Here is a 21,098-nt window from a genome sequence, read left to right as displayed (position 1 = left end):
AGAAGGCTCCTAACGACGTTCCACAGCAGTAACCGCGCTTACGGGGTAGGGGTAGGGGTGGGGGTGGATCCTTGCGGACGCGTGTGCGGGTGGAGCGCGGCTGGAGCCATGGGAGCCACGCGGTGTGTTGCTGCGTGTTGCTCACGGGAAGCTTGGTCCTGAGCTCACTGCTCCTTTCACTCAACCTCAGGCCTCAGGTCCCTCCGCGCTCCGCACTCCGCGTAATGACGCACCTATCCCGTATTAGGATTGCTGGGCTTCCCTGGGGTGATGTTCCCTGATTACCGCTCCGTGGACAGCCGCCCCCCCAGAGTTCAAGTCCGCTGGAATTTGTGGACGTGACCTCGTGTGGAAATAGGGCCTTTGCAGATGCAAAGTTAGGAGGAGGCCTTGCTGCATTGGGCGAGCCCTACATCCAAAGACAGGTGTTCTTAAAAGGGAAATTGGGCCTCACAGCTCACACACAGGTAGAAGGCCGTGCGATGTCCGAGGCAGCGATGGCGGAGATGCTCCTCGAGCCCAGGAACTCCAAGGATTGTGGCCACATCAGAAGCTGGAGGAGGCCTGGAGCAGGTCCTGTCCTGCAGCCCTGGGAGGGACGCACCCCGCCTACACCTTGATTTCCGACTTTCAGCCTCAGGACCGAGTCTCTGTATGTCTGTTTTAAGCTGCCTGGTTTGTGGTGCTTTGTCACTGGGAGATTTGTACTGGGAAACGAGTACAACACATGGGAAGGTGGGAGCTGGGGACCAACAGTACTCAGAGCTTAATGGTGACCAGCAAAGAAATCTTCCTGGAGGGACCAGAGTGACACCTGGATGGAAGTTCAAGCCAGGGCTCCGGGCTCGGTTCAGATCCTCACCTCACTGTTGTGTGACCTGCTCAACCCACTGAGACTCAGCATCCCCGTCTGCAGAGTAGGGTGATCAGAGTGCCCATCCCACAGGGCTGTCATAAAATTAATCAGATTTTTTTTTTAGGTAAGAAGTAGATTTATTTATAGAGAAACACACTCCTCAGAAGGTGAGAAAGGCGCCAGGGTATGGTGTTGTCAGTTTTTATGGGGGTGCGTCATTTCATAGGCTAATGAGTGGGAGGAATATTCCAGCTATTTTAGGAAGAGGCGGGGATTTCCAGGAATTGGGCCACCGCCCACTTTTTGATGCTTACGGTCGGCTTTGGAACTGTCGTGGTGCCTGTGGGTGTGTCATTTAGCTTGCTCCTGTGTTACAGAAAGCGTGTACTGAGGCTCAAGGTCTAGTGGAAGGCGACTTGTCCGCCATCTTGGACCCATTTGGTTCTAATCAGGCTATGTCATTCTTGTGCCCTGCCCCCTCCCCTCCTGCTTCATCCCCGCCCCACCCCCCAACCCCCGCAGAGATTTTACTCCCATATTCTTCTGGGAAGCAGAAGGGCAATGGTCCGTCTTCTGTTACTGCTTCAAGCCTGGGTAGGGGCGTTGACCCTGCCTGTCAGGGAGTAAAAATCTCTGGGTGCCTGATCTAGGGGCCCCAGGGGCAGGACAGCTCCTTGTTTTAAGTCAGTATGGGTTGTATTCCTTGCATAGCCATCATCTTGGTGTGAAACTGTTGTAACTGCTTCCATAGCCTTTCTATGAATCTCCTTGGTGATGAAGCACTTTTTGTAACAGCATCAGAGTACAAAAATATCTATAAATAACAAAAGACTTAAAGGGCATGGTTAAACATCTGATTACAGGGCTTGCCTGGTGGCACAGTGGTCAAGAATCCGCTTGCCAATGCAGGGGACACGGGTTTGAACCCTGGTCAGGGAAGATCCCACATGCCCCGGAGCAACTAAGCCCGTGTGCCACAACTAATGAGCCCACGGGCCACAACTACTGAAGCCCACGGGCCACAACTACTGAAGCACTCGCACCTAGAGCCGGTGCTCCACAGCAAGAGAAGCCACCGCAGTGAGAGGCCTGCGCACCACAACAAGGAGTAGCCCCCGCTGGCGGCAACTAGAGAAAGCCTGTGCACAGCAACCAAGACCCAGCACAGCCAAAAATTAATTAATTAAAAAAACCCCAAACATCTGATTACAGTGTAATCGATGAAGAAGCATGGTTACAATAAGCAGAATTACGAATGATTACATTTAACTTAACATACCAAATAATCTTCGTTAAATGTTTCTCTTTAAGATACCTCAGGGGCCCTCTGAAGTACCTCCAAGTTAGCTGGAATTCACAAATGACAACTAAAATTTGGTGTGTGGGAAGTTTGTCAGAAAGTTTTAAAACACTTGGTCAAATAAGATCGTAGGTCACTGTGAGACAATAGTTATTCCTTAACCAAAGTTACAAAAGATCTCAAAAGCAAATACAGATCACTTAAAGGCAAAGAAACTCATACTATCTGTTATTAAAAGCAGCATTTCAAGAAAACTTTGGAGGGAGAAACCAAATCGAGTCTTGTCCCAGCCCACTCCCAACAAAATCCACTTACCCAACTAAATTTAATCCAATCTTAAAAACTCCTGATCACGCACAACTCTTTTCAGTATTTTTTTCTCATTCCTCCTACCTTCTTTTACTGAAAACATACATCTTACTTTCCTTAAACGTTTTTTTTTTTCACACTGAGTTACTTTTCTTGTTGACAAATTTGTAACAGATAAAGGTTTTATTTGACCTCCAGTAAACCGAGGTACAACAGAAGTGTTATACTCAACATTGATGACTCTAAAGACATGTCTATGTTAATGAAACCAACAAGCTTAAGCCTCCTCCAATATCAGATATCAGTTTAGTGCTGAATATTTTCCAGATGACATGGACCTGGAATTCATTCTGGCCAGATTATTTTCTGAGTATACATAAGTGCTTAATTTTTTTAAAAAGCCAATTAAGTAGCGCTCCTTTATGAATTCATTTTTGGCAATACCACACACCTACAACACACATATAGATACGTATGAACACACAAACACACACAAAGGCCGCATACTTCCCATTCCACAATTTCAGTCCTGAGCCAGGTACAACATAAAACCCATCAGTTACAAGGGGTTGGATTCAAATCGGGCTTCTGGCAGATGGAACAAATCAAGGTCACCTATCTAGATGGCTAAACCCTTTTTACTAGTGTTTACAGAAAAGACATTTAGGATTTCTATTTATCCTTGACAAGTCAAGTTCTAAATTACTCTATTAAAATTTGCATTTAAAAAGATGGCAGACCCCCACCCACCCCCATTTGCACTGAGAAAAGAAATTCCGGAGTTTTGTCTCCTAGAATAAAGATAGAGTCGAATAGAGAGAGAGAGAGACCTACGTTATATATGTATATATCTCGAGGGGGGAGAGAGTGGGCAGGCGGGGAGCCAGAAGGAAGCAGGGCTGGGTGTCGGCGGCTTGGACCTTCACCCTGTCCCATGGGGGCTGCTGTGGTGAGGGTCCTGAGGCTGCCACCCACCCGCCCCTCCCACCATGCCCACCCACCCTCCAGTGCAGATGCCCACACCCACACTCGGCCTTTCAGCTCAAAGGTCCACCTTGGGCACCTGGCCCAGCCAGCTCTGTGGGAGGGAGCTGGGGGTCCTGGTCCCAAGGGGCCACCCCGGTGACATTCCCTCGGGGCCCCGACGCACTCACCGAGCCCCCTCCCCCCCATCTCCCTCGGACTCTGGGGCGGGGGTCTGGCTGGAGTCCTTCCAGCCCAGCTGCCAGGCGACCTTGTCCCAGCTCCCTCTCCCCAAGCTGTGAGTGTGCGTGTGTCCTTGTTGAGGTTCTGTGTCATATTGCAAATATAAACAAATAAAGGAAGACAGTTTAAAAAGATAAAAAAATAAAAAGAGGGCAGAGATAAGGGTTCCTGAGAAGACCAGATAGGACATTTGCATCTCAAAGGTACAGGCAAGTTCCTCCTAGGATGACTTTGTTTTTCCTTCGTTTAATACCTACAAGCCTCTTAAGAGAAACTGGGAAGGGACTTCCGTGGTGGCGCCGTGGTGAAGAATCCTCCTGTCAGTGCTAGGGGACATGGCTTCAAGCCCTGGTCCGGGAAGATCCCTCTGCTCGCTGCCCGTGTGCAGCGACGAAGACCCAACGTGGCAAAAAAAAAAAAAGATAAATAGGGGAGGTTTTGGGAGAGGTAAAATAAAACTAGTGAGATTTAAAAATTAACTTCTTTCTTTTGTTCCACATGGAACTGACACCACCTCCCTGTTCTCCCTAAGCAGCGCTGCGGGGCTCTCGGTTTCTGGTCTGTCCCTCTTTGTCACCTGCACTGTGGGGCTGTGGTCTCCTCACGTGACTACCTGTGAGGGCTCGTCTGGAGTATTAACCGCTCTTTCGCAGGCTGAGTCGTGAGCCGTGTCTGATTCGCTCTGCATGGAGAGCTCCCCAGACCGCTGTGTCCTCAGTTCCTGGAGTGAAGTGACAGGGAGGAAGGGTCTCCCAGCTGGAGCCCCCAGGCCTGGGGCGAGAAGCAGGAGGGGGGTCCCGGGCACGGCCCCCGCCTTCCTGAGCACCTCCTCCCGGGCCCTGGCCGAGGATGTGGCTGATCCCTTCCGGGAGGGAGAGGGAAGGAGTGAGCAGTTTGGGCTACATGCCCCCCCAGGTCTCCCCAGGCTCTCGTTCCTGGTAAAGCCCTGCAGCCCGTGCCTCTCTCTCACTCAGCATCTTCTCTGGTACTAATAGCAGCTACCCTGTTTTAACAGGAACCAAATGAATTACATTCACTCATTCCTGCCGGGTGCTCTGAAAGAAGGGGTCTGGCCCCCAACAGCTGCGTGGAGGCAGCCAGCTTCCAGAATCCTCTGCACCTGCTCCAACCTGGGACCAAGCTTGCTCAGAAGTTTCTTTGCTCTGAAGCCACGACTTCGAAGACTTCGTGGCGGCTTGATGTGGGCAAATCTCGGGGTTCCTTTTCAACCCCAAGATCCTAACGTGAAGGAGGCCTTTGCAGCGGTGCTGGCTGGCTGGCGCTTGGAGAAGCTGTGTCTGTCCGAGCCTGGAGGGGTCGGCAGGCGTGAGGGCACTGGATGGCTGGTACCTTTCCCTGGTCCTGGTGAAAGGGGCTGGCTGATGGGGAACGGAGGCTTTAGCATCTGGTTGCAAACATGGAACAGTCCATGAATGACACAGGGGTGACGCACGTGCAACAGAGGGCCCACGGCAGGTAGTAGGGCAGAACGCTGGCATGTGTGTGCGTGTGTGTGTGGGTAAGAGGCGTTGGAGAAGTGGGCGAGGCCAGGCCTGGTGTTGATGCTGGGACCAGTGGGGAGCCGGTGTGGTGTTCTGGGTGGACACGTGGGTGGGGGTAAATGGAACGGGGCTGCGTTTTGAAGCAACGGCCCCGCAGCTGGCAGGGCTGACTGAGGTGGATCAGAATTGATGGGCAGACAGAGGCTGCTGCATCAGACACTTGTTCCCCAGCCTGGAAAAACTGCTGGTTGCTGACAGCTCTTTAAAATAATAGCACGGAAGCTCTATTAAGAGTAATATGATATACAGTTGGAGTGTAACCTTTCACTCTGTGTCTTAGTCCGTTTGGGCTCCTATAACAGAACACCATGAACTGTGCGGCTGAAACTTCAGACATTCGTTCCCCATGGTTCTGGAGGCTGGAAGTCCAAGAACAGGGTGCCAGCAGATCCAGTGTCTGTGGCGACCCGCTTCCTGGTTCATCGACGGCCGTCTTCTCACTGCGTTCACCCCTGAGGGAGGGGGTGAGGGAGCTCCCTGGGGTCCCATTTATAAAGGCCCTAATCCCATCATCAGCGCTTCACCCCCATGACCTAATCACCTTGCAAAGACCCCCACCTCCTAACACCTTCCCTTTGGGGGTTAGGATTAAAAATATGAATTTGGGGGGAAATAAACATTCAGTCCATAACGCTCAGGTTCACAGACTTTGTTTCAATGTGTCAATTTATTGACTGCTTATTTTAAGATATTGTTTTTTCTGGTACAAAAATAATTCATGCTCACCATAAAACCCAGAAATATCGTAGTTAAATGTGTAATGTAGAAAGGGGAAGCCCACCTCAAGCTCTTCCTCCCAGAAATACATTTCCTTCCAGATAGTCAAGGCATACATTAACTTGCATTACGATTACTCTTTACCAAAATAGGATGCATCGCTTTGCAGTTTCCCTTTTGCTCTTGATGATACAGCTCAGGTTTTTTTCCCCACGTCAGAAATCTATGTCCCGACAGCAGCGTTGCCTGGAGGGCTGCGGGAAACGCAGCATCACGGGCCCTCCCCAGACCCACTGGGCCAGAATCTGTATTTATCAGCCTTCCAGGATCCCGGCAGCCTCTCCAGCACGTTAACATCTGAGAACCGCCGATTCTGGGTCCCTCACTCTTTTCAACAGCTTTATGGGCATAATTCATGTAACCAATGTGCTAATGGTGAATATTTGTTTCCTTTTAAAAACATATATGTGTATTTTGCACTATTAAAAAATGCCACAGCAAACATCCCTGTGTGTGTGTGTGTGTGTGTGTGTGTGTGCAGGACCGTGCAAGCGTTTCACAAGGTTATCATCCTAGAAATTGCTTAGGGAAAGTGTATAAACACATTTTTTTGAATTAACAGACAATGCCAAATTGCCACCCCCAAAGCCGTGCCAACCCGTGCTAAAATTGAGAGTGTGAGCGCCTGTCCCCCACACCTCCCCTTCGGTGACCCGTCCCAGCTGCTCCTCTCTGCCCATCCGATAGGTGAGAGGTCAGCGACCCCCTTCTTCAGCATCCTCTCCACCCAGACTTCCTCCCCAGCAGCCCTCCCGCTGACCCTGATGAAGAACATTCAGTCAGACCCAGGCCTGCTGGCTCCTTCCTCTCCATCCTTACGGCCACTGCCCCAGTGCCGGGGCCCTACCTTGGTCCTCTGCAACCCACTGGCAGCCTGGGCACTCGCTTCAGCCCTTGTGGCCCAGCCCCCGCCCCCTCGTCCCCTCCCTGCCCCCTCCTCCAGGGCTGCTGGGTCTGGCCTCCCTGGCATCCCACACGCCCTTGGCTGGAACGCCCGTCCTCTTCCGCTGCTCGGGGCACCTTTGCTGGAGCAGTTTCCCTGCTTACTGCTCTTACGTAACCCTCGTCTTAGAGGAATTCTGTGTCTCCTCTGTGTCTGCGTCTTGCAGCTCAGATTCTTCTTCAACTTCCTGCAGCGTGTTTCTATCCCCCAGGGGCTAGTTCACGCAGTAGGCAGTGAACAAATGAGTGAATGAATGAATGAATGAGTAAACGCCTTCAGATGCTACTGGGGCCAAAATGAACTTTCACAGCCGGCACATCCTCCGTCTTTTCCTTTTGCTACGTTAATTATCAGTGGTGCAGCCCAGCCAAGAGGGGCAGGGGCCAGGTGAGCAAGAGCAAGGGGGTCAGACTGGACCAGGAAGAAGGATGCCCCATGGGAGGGGCTCCAGTGAAACTGGGCCTCTGAGCCGAGCTTGTCCTCTGGACAGAGTGTGTGGTTTATTCCGTTAGCTGCGGGGTAGGCTCACCATGTGACACCACACAGATGACTAAGGAGCTGTCCCTGGGTCACAGACCTGCACTGACATCTCTGCCCAGTAAAGGAAAGGGAAAAAAGTCATAGTTATATGTTGAGACTTTCAGTATTTTTAGTTTACAAGCCAACTATTCATCACGTTAAGACACTGATCTATAAATAAATTTGAAGGCGGTGATGCATCTGGGTCTTTGCAGGCCTGAAGTTAGGCAATGATCTGTAAATATATTTGTCTGTGTCATTGATCCCTTCTTTATTAATGTCGTGGCTTTCACTGTGGTTATCAATTTCATTCCCGATTACCAAAGTCCTTACAAAACCTTTGTTCCCTGGTGTGGCCTGCATCGGTCAGTGCTTATGCATTTGAGTAACATAAAGTTACATCCACCTCTGGCTGTGGTTCAGATGCGTCGTTAATTTTCATTAGCTCTTCCTGTTCTTTCTATGTACTTCTCCCCATTTTCATTGGGTTTTTCTATTATCTGGAGATGCTTCTCCTATATGGAGTGCACATTACCTAAATGCTCTTGAACTGAAGGTAGGTACATTTCCGACATAGGGACACTTTACCTTCTCTGCAAAAGTTAAGCCTATTTCGTTAGTTATGTAAGATTTCTCGTTACTTTTTATTACTGTCTCTGTGGTTGTTGATTCTACAGCAGGCTTTATGGTCAGGCAGTCCTGTATCCATGCAGGGCAACCTTAGATGAGGTTTGTTTCCCACGAATATTCTCGTGTGAGGCCATCCAGCTAACGCATTGTGTGAACTGTGACTGACGAGATGGGACCGAGGATGTCTGCTGTTTTTACGTGTGCTTACAAATCTCTTTGTCTTTCTAGATGGCTACCATACTTACCTTGATTATACTATATTTTGCTTATATTAGAGCAAACTAGTAAAACTTGAATGCAAAAAGACCTCCCACACTTACAAAAAAGAAAAAAAAAGAAAAAAAACACAAAAAAGAAAAAACAAAAACAAAAAACCTCGAATGCGGCTCTTGCAAACTGCATAAATGCTACTTAGTATCACCACTGGCTACAGGCACGAGCCCTTTCATATCGCTCAGATCACAGACTAAATGCAGACACTGTCTTCTTTAGGAAACCCTGGGAATATAACAACAACCAGGCATATATTGTTTCTTAAGATTTTTTTTTTGATGTGGACAATTTTTAAAGTTTTTATTGAACTTGTTACAATATTGCTTCTGTATTATGTTTTGGTTTTTTGGCCGCCAGGCATGTGGGATCTTAGCTATACGACCAGGGATCGAACCCGCACCCCCTGCATTGGAAGGCAAAGTCTGCACCACCGGACCGCCAGGGAAGTCCCAACCAGGCATGTTTTATTTTTTCTAAATGAAAATAGTTTCCTTTTGACTATGAGAAGTTCAAAGTCACATTTCCAGATAATATCAAAAAGTTTGATAAAGAAGGTTGTAGAAGACACTTTTGTCAGTTCCTCCCCGTGTCCTCCACGCAGCAGGTACCTGGGGCGTCCTGGAGCAAGGGGCTTTCACTCCGGTCCTGCCAGGGGCGTGGAGGTGGGCTGAGGGCTGCAGGGTGGGTAGCCCCCGGGCATAGCCCTCCGGCCACCACGGCTTCTTCCGCGGCCCTGCGGACTCGGAGAGTGCAGCTGCGCACAGCCTCCTCCGGGCGCTCACGTCCTGGGCCAGCTCCCCACATCCCCAGCGCACTTCCGGCGTTGGTCCTCAACCAGAGCTCACGCATTAAAATCCTCGTCTCAGGGTCTGCTTCTGGAAGATTCCAACTTAACAGAGTAGTCAAAAGAAACAAAACCTGCTGCTAATAATCAAACAACGATCCAGATGTAACCAAGGGAGGGTATTCTTCCTAATTTTTCTAAACCCGAACTTGGTTTCCTCCTCCCTCGGCCCCAAATTCTTTCTACACACACACACACACGCACGCACGCACGCACGCACGCACGCACGCACGCACGCACTTTGGGAAAAGGAGGGTGGGGATCCTATTCCATTCCTTCTGTTTCCCGAAGCCCTCGTGTGCCCAGGAGAATGGACCACCGTGAGGATGACGACTGCATGAGGACCCCAGGAGACGCGCTCCAGAGTGGAGGATGGATTACTCCCCGGAGGCAGGGGCAGGGGTGGTGGGCAGACAGCACCGCCGTACATTTCAGGTGGCTCCTTCTCCCTCTGTCCCGGGAGCCACCAGAGCTACACCCCAGCTTCCTGTTCGTCCTTCCCTCTGCCTAGTGGGGCCGCCTTCCCCCGTGCTCGTGGCGACACTGCCTCACCCATTTAGCCCCAAGCAAATATGACCTCTGTTTTGAAATTGACCTTGAGTCTCTCCTTCCCTTTCGCCAGATGTCCCCCTCACTCAGAATTCCCCAGCCCTTGCTTGTCTTCCCCAAGGCCGGGGACCTGGGTCACACTTTTCTGTTTTCTCAGAGCCTGGCATAAAGGCCTTCAGAAAACGCCTGTTTCTTGGTTGATGCAAGTGGAGAGGTTTTTACTGTTCACAGCATCAGAGCTGGGAATCCCTGGCCGAGTCGCTTGGATCTCGAGGTTCACGTGGGAAATTGTGGGCTCATTTTGATTATTTCAGTTATCCACACTGCAACACTTTTAGTTCTTCAGGAGAATTTTAAGAGGTCCTTTAAAAAATCATCCAGTGGTCTTGCAGTAAACTCTTGTGCTAGTGATATTTAGCATGTAATGACATTTAATTTTTCCCACGTCAATCACAATAAGCATGGCTCACATTCAGGGCGTGTTTGCTATGAGCCAGGCACTAGTCTAAGCTTTCAGAAACATATCAATTCGCTTCGTGTCCCCGAGATCCCAGGAGGCAGCAGGAACGGTGTGCAACAGACACAGAATTGCAGTCGCCCCTCACCTTGCTGGTGCGGGGGTGGCAGAGCTTGAGCGAGTCAGTGCGGAGAGTGCTGGCTGCATCTCCCTGGCAGGCTACCCATGACGCCAGCGAGGCGTTTCCAAGTGCTCCCTGAAGGATAAAGAGCTGCACGAATGGTGTCGTACTGTTGAGAAACGGGCCCCTCTAAAAATACTTATCATTTGTATTCACCCAGCAAGACTGCTGCTACGAAGCACCTTTCTTATGTTGCTTCCGTAACATTTAAACGGCATTTGGAAAAAAAAAAAAAAAGACAAAGACATAGTAACTACCCAGAAGAAAACCAGTATCTATCACCCGGCAAGCAATTTTATTGGAGGTTGGCCCCGTGGCTTGGGAGATCTGGGACTATGTGTAGACAGACTAATTTTCCTATTAGCCTAGAGTCAATCTTTAGCCCCAAACACTGCCTAAACACGAGCTTTTAAATGAGGCGTGTTTGAAATAGCATGGTTGAAAAAGACACAGCAGTAAATCAAAAGACCATTGTAAATCAAGGTCTCACATTACCGAACCTCGTGTCTCCTTTGTGAAATGTGTGATGAATCTTTCAGTTGCCTGGAAAGTGATCCTTCCTGTTGGAGAGATGGAGCGAAGGTCCCCTCACCTTGGCGACGCTTATTAGGCCTGAGTTTGATCCAGCCACCTGCCACCTTCCTGAAGACCACAGAAACCTGCCCATGTTCTGTCATTCAGAGCAGTTTATACAGGTTTTCAAAGAGTGGACATCTATACCAAGATGCATTTGCTTCTTTTGTCTTATTTCTGGCCAGTTGGGAAGAGCTGGCTTTTGCCACGAGAAAGGCATTTCTCTGATTGCAAACTTTGTGCCACCACTAGAGTTTTTGTTTCTTTAATAAATTTATTTATTTATTTTTGGCTGCGTTGGGTCTTCGTTGCTTCGTGCAGGCTTCCTCTAGTTGCGGCGAGCAGGGGCTACTCTTTGTTGAGGTGTGTGGGCTTCTCATTGCGGTGGCTTCTCTTGTTGTGTGGCACGGGCTCTAAGTACGTGGCCTTCAGTAGTTGTGGCTCATGGGCTCTAGAGCGCAGGCTCAGTAGGTGTGGCACTTGGGCTTAGTTGCTCCACGGCATGTGGGATCTTCCCGGACCAGGGCTCGAACCCATGTCCCCTGCATCGGCAGGCAGATTCTTAACCGCTGCGCCACCAGGAAAGTCCCACCATTAGAGTTTTACAATATCAGGTTCTCACTCTGAGAGCCCAAGAGTAAGAGTCGCCATCCAGCATCTACTGTGGGGTGGGAAAGGGCACCTATCTGGGGTTGGTGTCGGTCAGGGCTTACTTTCAGGATTTTACCCGGAAAACGAGGCAAGTCTAACATTTCATTTCTCAGTTAATTTCCCCAAGAAAATAAATAGAAAACAAATTATTTGAGTGTATTGTAATTTAATACTCCCAGCTACTGTAATTTAACACTCCCAGCTAGCAAGCATTCACTTATACTTTATAGAGCAGTTGGTTGAAAATAGTGTAGAACTTTTCACAGCATTTATTGATCTATTTCTGGCATATGAATCCCCAGACAGGAACTGTCTATGGGCGAGATTTTACGACCTCAATATAGATCCAAAGCTTTTAATGCACCTTTTGCCTTTATCATAATGTCACTGAGGAAATCAGAGTGGGGAGGAATGGCCTCCTGACACCAAATTCCATGTTTAATTATGTTAAGATGGCTCTGTTTGACACAGTCCTTACATCTAAAGATTTCAGAATAGTTCTTAGCTGATCTGGTCACGTGGCCTCTAAAATTAAACCAACAGGAAGTCCTCCTTCGTGTCGACGATGCAGAACTACTGCTGTGTTCCCAGGGCCCTCAGGACACAGCTAAACCTACCCATCAGGTACTGTCAAGAGAAACAGTAAAGTATCGTCACGCCAACACCAAAATAGGCGTTCTTGTCAGCCTACCTCTGGCATCTGATTCGATAATACTAAGCAACCTTATGTAACTGATGAACTTATTTTATTATTTGGTGAATCTGTTGGTATACATTTCCTGAAGCCTCGCTTAGTTCTTTTATTTTTCTTTTATTTTTTATTGAAGTATAGTTGATTGACAATGTTGTGTTAGTTTCCGGTGCACAGCAGAGTGACTCCGTCATACATACGTAGATATTCTTTTTCAGATTCTTTTCCATTATAGTCTATTACAAGGTTTTGAATATAGTTCCCTGTGCTATACAGTAGGACCTTGTTGTTTCTCTATTTTACACATAGTAGTGTGTACCTGTTAATTCCAAGCTCCTAATTTATCCCTCCTCCCCCAGCTCAAACACATTCTAAAAAAAATCTACATTTTCTTACTCCCCTCGCCCACCTTTTATGATTTTTACATTTTCATGTTTTCATGTTTTACATCTTCATGTTTATCCTTTTGCTGTTCATTGTGGTTATAATCACTTTCACAAACTTTTTTGACTGTTTTTTTTAAATCTATGTACTGGCTTATTTAAGTGATCTACAATTCTTTTATATATTTGCTTTTCCTATTGTGATTTTCCCTTTCTTATAGATTCTTGCTTCTTTTCTATTTAGAGAAGACATTTCAATATTTCTTTCAGGATAGGTTTAGTATTAGTGTATTCTTTTAGTTTTTGCTTGTCTGAGAAATTCTTTCTCTCTGCTTCTATTCTAATGATAATCTTGCTGGGTAGAGTACCCTCTGTTGCAGGTTTTTCTCCTTCAGGACTTTGCATATAGCTTGCCACTCCCTCCTGGCCTGCAATGTTTCTCTAGAGAAATCAGCTGATAGATACCCTTATGTGGTCCCCTTGAAATGAACTCTTTGTTTTTCTCTTGCGGCCTTTAGACTCCTCTTTAACTTTTGCCATTTTAATTGTCATATGTCTTGATGTAGGTCTGTTTGGGTTCATCTTGTTTGGGGCCCCCTGTGCTTCCGGTACCTGATGCTTAGTTCTTTTATGATAGTAGAGGATGTCCTTAAAATATCCTTTAACAGAGCCCTAAATGGGACAAGAAATAGGGTTTCACCCTGGCCTTGTCCCTAGTGCTCTTATTCTACGCAGAGGAACAGAATGATGGTGCTGTAACTGAGTACTTGTCGGAACTATGGAAAAGTAGTTTGCCCTTGGTGCCTCCATAATCCTATTCGGTGGAGGATACAGCTGTCCTTCGTGAGGATAGCGAAATAGGTCAGGGTTTTAGACGTTTAGAACACGACCTCAGCCTTGCTGTGCAAATACCAGCACTTGGTATGCTGATATTTAAAGCACAGGAATCTCTTTTCAAAAACTAACCTGGCGTCAGTTATCACAGTAGCCTGATCAATTTTATTCACGGCTTTATTGAGATACAACTGTTGTATATACACATGCACAGGTTTGATGTATACACTTTGCTTAGTATGGACATGTGCTTTCACCTGTGATACCATCACCACAGTCAATAAACTTATCCATCACCTGCTAACTTCCTCATGCCCCTACCGTCTTTGTCATAAGAACACTTAACATGAGAGCTACACTCTTTTTCTTTTCTTTTTTGAGAGCTACATTCTTAAAACTAATTTTCAAGAAAAAAAAACCAGAATTGTTAACTGGAGGCACTAAGTTGTACAACAGATCTCTGGAAACTGTTTATCCTGCGCAACGGAAACTTTATGCCTATTACCAACTCCACATGTCTCCCCTCCCCCAGCCCCTGGCAACAACCATGCTACCCTCTGCTTCTGTGAGTTTGATTACTTTAGATTCCTCAGATAAGTGGAATCATGCAGGATTTGTCCTTCTGGGACGGGCTTACTTCAGTGAGCGTGATGCCCTCCTGGTTCATCCATGTTGTAGCATAAAACAGAATATAACGTGTATTCTTTTTTAAGGCTGAATAATATTTGATTGTATGTATACATCACATTTTCTTTATCCATTCATCTTTCGATGGACACATAGGTTGTTCCCATATCTTGGCTATTGTAAGTGATGCTGCAACAAACTTAGGAGTGCAGATAGTTTTGAGCAATCTATCACATAAATACTGTCAAAAGCCTAACCTAATTAGCTCAACATGGATCATAGACCTAAGTGTAAAATGCAAACCCCCTAGCAGATAACATAGGAGAAAACCTAGATGATCTTGGGTACGGTGATGCTGTTTTAGAAACAACACCAAAGACACGATCCATGAAAGAAATAATTGTTTAGCTGGATTTCATTAAAATTAAAAACTTCTGCTCTGCAAAAGGCAATATCAAGGGAATTAAAAGATAAGCCACATAGTGGAAGAAAATATTTGCAAAAGACACATTTGATAAAGGGTTATTATCCAAAATAGACAAAGAACTCTCAAAATTCAACTCAACTCAAAGAACTCTCGAAACTCAAGAAAACAACCCAACTAAAAAAACTGGCCAAAGACCTTAATAGATACCTCAGCAAAGAAGATATACAGATGGCAAGTAAGCATGTATGAAAGGATGCTCCACATCCTATGTCATCAGGGAAATGCAAATTAAAACAGCAATGAGACACCACTACACACCTCTGAGAATGGCCAAAATCCAGAGCACCGACAACACCAAATGCTGGCGAGGATGTGGGGCAGCCGGAACGCTCACCGCTGGTGGGGACGCACGTGGTGCAGCCACTTTGCAAGGCAGTTGGGCGGTGCCTTTCAAAATGAAACGTACTCTTACCATATAATCCAGCAAGCATGCTCCTTGGTACTTACCCAGAAGAGCTGAAAACATATCTCCACACAAAACCTGCACACAAATACTCAGAGCAGCTTCATTCATAATTGCCAAAAATTGGAGGCAACTCATACGTCCGTCAGTAGGTGAGAGGATAAATAACCTGTGGTGTATCCAGAGAGTGAAATATCATTCGGTGCTAAAGAGAGATGAGCTGTGAAGCCACGACAAGGCATGGAGGAACCATAAGGCACGTCACGAAGTGAAAGCCAGTCTGGAAAGGCGACACACTGCATGATTCTGACTCTATGACAATCTGGAAAGGGCACAGCTATGGAGATGGTAAAGAGATCAGTGGTTTTGGAGGGGAGGGGTTGGGAAAAGCTGAATAGGTAGAGCACAGAGGATTTTTAGGGCAGTGAAAATACTCTTTATGATGTGATGATGATGGCTATATGTCATGGCACATTTGTCCAAATCCACTGGGTGTACACCACCCAGAGTGAGCCCTAGGATAAACATGGACTTGGGTGATTCTGATGTGTCAATGGAGGTTCACCTTTGGTAAAACAAGTGAACCACTCTGGTGAGTGCTGTCAACAGAGGGGAGGCTGTGCCTGCGTGTGGGCAGCGGGTGGCCAGCTGGCCGTATGGGAAATCTCTTTGTCTCTCAGTTTTATTGTCGGCCTAAACTGCTCTTAGAAAAGCAAAGTTATTAAAAAAAAAAAACTTAGCCTAGGCAATGGATATTGGAGATGAAGATCTTAAAAGTTAATTTAATTTTTATATCCTTTAAGTTTCATTAACCCGTTTTCAGGAAATTGCGTACTTAGACTAACTTACTCTGTGCTCCCCCTATAGAAAACTCTTCAGAACCATAACTTAGCGTCCTGCCTGTAGATTTTGCAGGGGGCTGATAGAACCCCTGCAGCTCATCTCTGTGCTTTCCAGGGGTTTGCCATGGACTGTGCTGTGGGCCGACCAAGAGACGTGTGCACCAGATGCCCCTTCAGGGCCGGCCTCTGCTGCCAAGAGCCTCCCTGACCACAGGCACGCCCTTCCCTGGGTGGTCCACGTCTAGTGATGGGCTGGGGGAGGGGATTTGGGGGGCTCCTCTGATGGGCCATGGTGGCCCACTCTGCCCTGCAGGCTCCTGGCCTGAGCCACAGCTCCCCAACCCTGCTTCCTCCCCTTTCCTCTGTGCGGATGTCCAACACAAACTCCATCCCAGCTCCTGTTTCTGGAAAACCCAACCTTTGACATGGCCCCTCCTAGTCACCCTCTGTAAAGACACCTAAGGCACAGCATTCTCCTTCTGTGTCCTTTCACTAGGTAGCATCCAGACTTCTGTCACCCAGGGTTTCCCCTCATTAAGCTCCAGGGCTGCTTCCTGGAAGGGGAGGGGGCAAGGGGACGAGTGCCCCTCGGTTTGTCACTTTCTCTCCATTCTCTGATTCACATTCTTGAGTAACTTCCCAGAAGGGGAAGGAGAGAGCACGAAGTAAACTCTGTAAATGTCGTATCTGAAAATGATCGTATTCTACCTCACGCTTGATTGGTGGTTTGGTGGGCTGCAGAATTTTAGGTGAAACAGACTTTTCTCCCTAGGAACCTTGAAGAGGTTGCTTCATTATTTTCTAGCATCTAGTGTTGTGTATGGAAAATCAGATGCCAATCTGATTCTTGTCTCTTTGTGTGTTCTGAAGTGATATATTGAGATGTGGGTCTCTTTTTCATTTATTGTGCTGAGAACTCTCCATTTGAAGACTTTTTTTTTTTTTTTTTTTGAGGTATGGGAAAGTCCCATTTGAAGCCCCATTTGAAGACTTTTGATTCTGGTAATTTCTGATAATCTCTCTTTAACAACATTCACCCCTCAGATTCTTTACACTCTCTTTCTGGGACTCTTATTGATTAGATGTTGAAATTTTTTGGATTGATGTTCTAAGTCTTTTATTGCTTCCCATATTTTCCATCTGCCTTTTTCCCCAGCTCCGTCTTACAACTTTTCTGTTAATGTTTTCAATTTCAGCATTCTTTTAAAAGTTACTTGTCCTCTATTCTTTCCTTTTTCATGTCATCCTATTCTTGTTTTACAAATGCATTTGTTCCCCAGGATCTCTAAGATACTATTTGGAGTCTTTTTTGAAGTTCTGTTCTGTTTCTTGCAACATCTCAGATCACTCTAGGTTTTTTTTTTTTTTTTTTTTGCGGTACGCGGGCCTCTCACTGTTGTGGCCTCTCCCGTTGCGGAGCACAGGCTCCGGACATGCAGGCTCAGCAGCCATGGCTCATTGGCCCAGCCGCTCTGCGGCATGTGGGATCCTCCCGGACCGGGGCACGAATCCGTGTCTCCTGCATCGGCAGGCGGACTCTCAACCACTGCGCCACCAGGGAAGCCCTACTCTAGGTTTTTAATATACTGTTTTAGTTTATTTGTATTTTGAAAAACATTTTTTGTGTAATTTCAGAAGCATTGTACACTTATGGAATTGGAAAATGAAAACTGAAAAACGCAACAGTTAAAAAAAAAAGTATGTCCCACCACCTAGAGATTAGCACTGCTCGAATCTGAGTACATATCTTTCCAGATACACATATATATGCACATGTATAAACACACATACGTTGGTGTACTTACAAACACACTGTGTATATATATATTTTTAATTGAAGTATAGTTGATTTACAATGTTGTGTTACTTTCTGGTGTACAGCAAAGTGATCCGGATATATATATATATATTCTTTTTTTTTTTTTGACTGTGCCGAATGGCCTGCAGGATCCCAGTTCCCCGACCAGGTTTTGAACCCAGGGCCAAAGCAGTGAAAGTGCTGAGTCCTAACCACTGGATCGTCAGGGAACTCCCTACATACAATATATCTATTTTTTTCAGATTCTTTTCCATTGTAAGTTATTATAAGATACTGAATACAGTTCCCTGTGCTAGGTCGTTGTTGTATATCTGTTTTATATACAGTAGGGTGTATCTGTTAATCCCAAACTCCTAATTTAGCCCTCTCTGCCACCCTTTCCCCTTTGGTAACCGTAAGTTTGTTTTTTATGTCTGTGAGTCTGTTTCTGTTTTATAAATAAATTCATTTGTATGATTTTTTTTAGATTCTGCACACAAGTGATATCATGTGATATTTGTCTTTCTCTGACACACTGTGTATATTTTAAATCGATATGGGATCATAGGTGCATATGATTTCTTGGTTCCCTTTTTCTCGTTTCCCTTATTCTTTCTCCTTCGTATTTCTTTTTTTTTTTTTTTTTTTGCGGCACGCGGGCCTCTCACTGTTGTGGCCTCTCCCGTTGCGGAGCACAGGCTCCAGACGTGCAGGCTCAGCGGCCATGGCTCACGGGCCCAGTCGCTCCGCGGCATGTGGGATCCTCCCGGACGGAGGCACGAACCCATGTCCCCTGCATCGGCAGGCGGACTCTCAACCACTGCGCCACCAGGGAAGCCCTCTCCTTCGTATTTCTGGTTTCCCAGTTATGTCCGGTCGTTCTTCGTTGACCTTCAAGCTACAGCATAGGCAATGGCTCGTGTGTCCTGTGGAGGCTCATCAGAGCCAGGTTTCACTGCAGGGTGAGCAGGATGGGAGACCCCTGAGCTTATGATGTGAAGACTTGCACTGTGAGTCATTTGGAAACCGGGAAGCAGAGTCCACAGACACATGCTCTACTGTCTCATTACACATCTACAAGAGTCTATGATTTCCTTTTCGGTTCTTTCGGTTTGAAAGAGCCGAGATCTGGTGCCATTTTGCAACAGGTTCCATTTAGCACTCGTTCCATTTTGCTCATTCTCTTAGAAGCTGAGAACGTTCCACCGTAAGGTTTTACACGTGGTTGTGCCCCATCCCTCTTGAACAGCTCGCACGTGGGTTCCCTGAGGTCGGCTTCTTGGCTCCCTCTTTCTGCTTGTCAGCCAGCCGACTTCGACTGGCTATTAACTTTGGGCTTATCCCTGAGGTCAGTGTTTCCAATGGTTAACGTCTGCAAGCCCTGTGACATGACCCTGCCAGGAGGAGTCTTTAGCTGGTTTACTGCGAGGCCTTTTGGAGCCATAGGTTAATATATTAATGAAGACTGTGGCTGTTACCCCCCATTAAATAACGGCTGTGAGTGATGGGAAGAAAAACATCCCTAGGCTCTCCTGCCGAGCACGAGATTGATGAGAATGGATCCTCTGCCAGGAGAACTCAAAAATATTATAACCTTTTATTCCTCTGCAGATTGGATGAGTGTGTGTTCATTTCTATGTTGCTACAAAAAACCTCTTACGATGATTCTGAGCTAAAAACATATTAAATCATCGCGTTAATTATATCGAAACAGCACACTGAGATTCTGTCGCTAATCCAGTTTAAACTTGGCATCGCCAGCTCATCCAATATTTTATTTCGATTCAGGGTCATATTAGTCAGTTGGGGATGAGCCGATGTATTTATTTATCTTATTAGTTTATTTTGGTCAAGCAGTAAATTATGATAGAATGATAGTAATGCCTCCGTTCATATACATCTCACAATCACATACAAAGTTGACATTTAAAGACACTGTCTAAATACAATAGAAGGATTGACACTTCCACACTGTTTTTTCCACTTTTCCAGAAGAGTTTAAGTGACTCAGAACATTCTGGATTCTATTTTTTTTTTTCCCGAAAAGCTCCCATTTCAGTGTTTTATTTGTGGCGTTACCTATAGGTGCAAGTAGAGACAAAAAGAGTCACATATAGTATGACAATGTGCTTTAAAGCAAAAAACAAAAAAAACAAACCGCTACTGGTAGAGGGTTGGGTGCACGGTGGGCCCTAGAACTTTATCTGTCGCTTGCAGATTTCACCCAGCACGGTCCAGGGAGGCAGCCGGGGGCCCAGGCTCCCTGAGACCCCAGACGGTTTTCAACATCTCCAGGACCATCCAGGGAGGCACATGAAACCCAACAGTGTCTTCCTCCAATTCCTTAAGCTCATTCCCTGGTAGCCTCCCCACATGAAGGGCCCACTCCTGCAGGACCACCTCTTCCTGGGCAAGGCCTCCCAGGGCCACCTTCGTTAACATGGTAAATTGCTCACAGTTCAGGCTCTTGCCCTGAGAGCTTCACCGGCACAGAAACTCAACTGCAGCAGAAGTCCTAGAGCACGTGGGTGAGAGGGACCCAGGCGGCTGTCAGAGGGCATCTGTAATGCTGCACTGTTCCTGCGGCTGCCTGATCCCAAGAAGGGGGCAAGGCCAGGCCTATCTCCCGCTCGGGAGGTGAGAGGGGCCGGCGCTCCCTCTTCCTGCCTGTGGCAGCCAGAGTGTGGACGTGAGCCGACGAGAGCCATTGGATGCGACCACCCAGGACGGTGAAACTTTCGAGAATGACTCAAGGCGTCCGTCCTTCTCTGGGTCAAGTTTCTCTCCTCCACACAGGGACACCAGGACCGCGGGTGGCAGTGACTCTCTGTGACTCAGCAGAGGCCAAGATTGCTGAGGGAGAGGCAGGATGTAGAAACAGGTGGCCCAGAGAGACCCCGGTAAAGGCCTGGGGGTGGGGGTCGGGGGCATGTGGGTCCTACAGGGGGGAAATAGCTCACGCTGCAGGGACCCCCTAAACTGTCACGTCAGGGGATACAGGGAAGCCCGGACCTTGGCAGAAGTGGGGTGACCAGAAATGGAGGGGTTGAGACCACGCCAGCCTCACCAGGATCCCCTCCTACGTTGCCTCTTCAAGGAAGAACACCCCTCAATGGCCAATCCGTAATCTGAGGAGGTGAGTAGGGAGGTCACATGCAGAGAGAGCACCCCAGTCCCCAGCTCCCAGGGGAGGGCAGGGGCTTGCCACCTCCCTGCCCCTGCTCCTCCCCAGGGTCTCAGGAGCCACAGGACCCTCATCTTCAGGGCTCCCCTTCTGGTCCCTGTTTTCTGTTAGCATCCCTCGTCTCCTTTTCCGTTCTCTCGTTTGTTGCTATGTCTCTGCTTCTTGGTTGCCAGTTTAGCAGGGTGCATTCTCTTTTCAGATGGCAGCAATGCTACCGTT

At 47.3% G+C, this 21,098-nt stretch overlaps 1 long non-coding RNA gene across 6 annotated transcripts in view; it reads right to left on the bottom strand.

The window, feature by feature from the left end:
- Positions 1 to 6,956: 6,956 nt before the first annotated feature.
- The window catches only part of LOC117313645 (uncharacterized), a 33,446-nt gene continuing 19,304 nt past the window's right edge, over positions 6,957 to 21,098 (bottom strand). Inside the window, exons 4-5 of one of the 6 annotated variants that reach the window (XR_012334166.1) lie at positions 14,911 to 15,039; positions 6,957 to 9,250 (exon numbers count right to left, since the gene is read on the bottom strand). This is a non-coding gene — a long non-coding RNA (uncharacterized lncRNA). Of the gene's footprint in view, positions 9,265 to 10,373; positions 15,040 to 18,829; positions 19,775 to 21,098 lie in introns of those variants that run through there. The other 5 variants (XR_012334164.1, XR_012334163.1, XR_012334165.1 and 2 more) reach the window with 5 other exon arrangements.

The sequence above is a fragment of the Tursiops truncatus genome, chromosome 9 (assembly GCF_011762595.2).
Source record: "Tursiops truncatus isolate mTurTru1 chromosome 9, mTurTru1.mat.Y, whole genome shotgun sequence".
Classification (NCBI taxonomy): domain Eukaryota; kingdom Metazoa; phylum Chordata; class Mammalia; order Artiodactyla; family Delphinidae; genus Tursiops; species Tursiops truncatus.
Note: the sequence above shows the minus strand (reverse complement) of the source record. Positions and strands in the feature narration are given on the sequence as shown.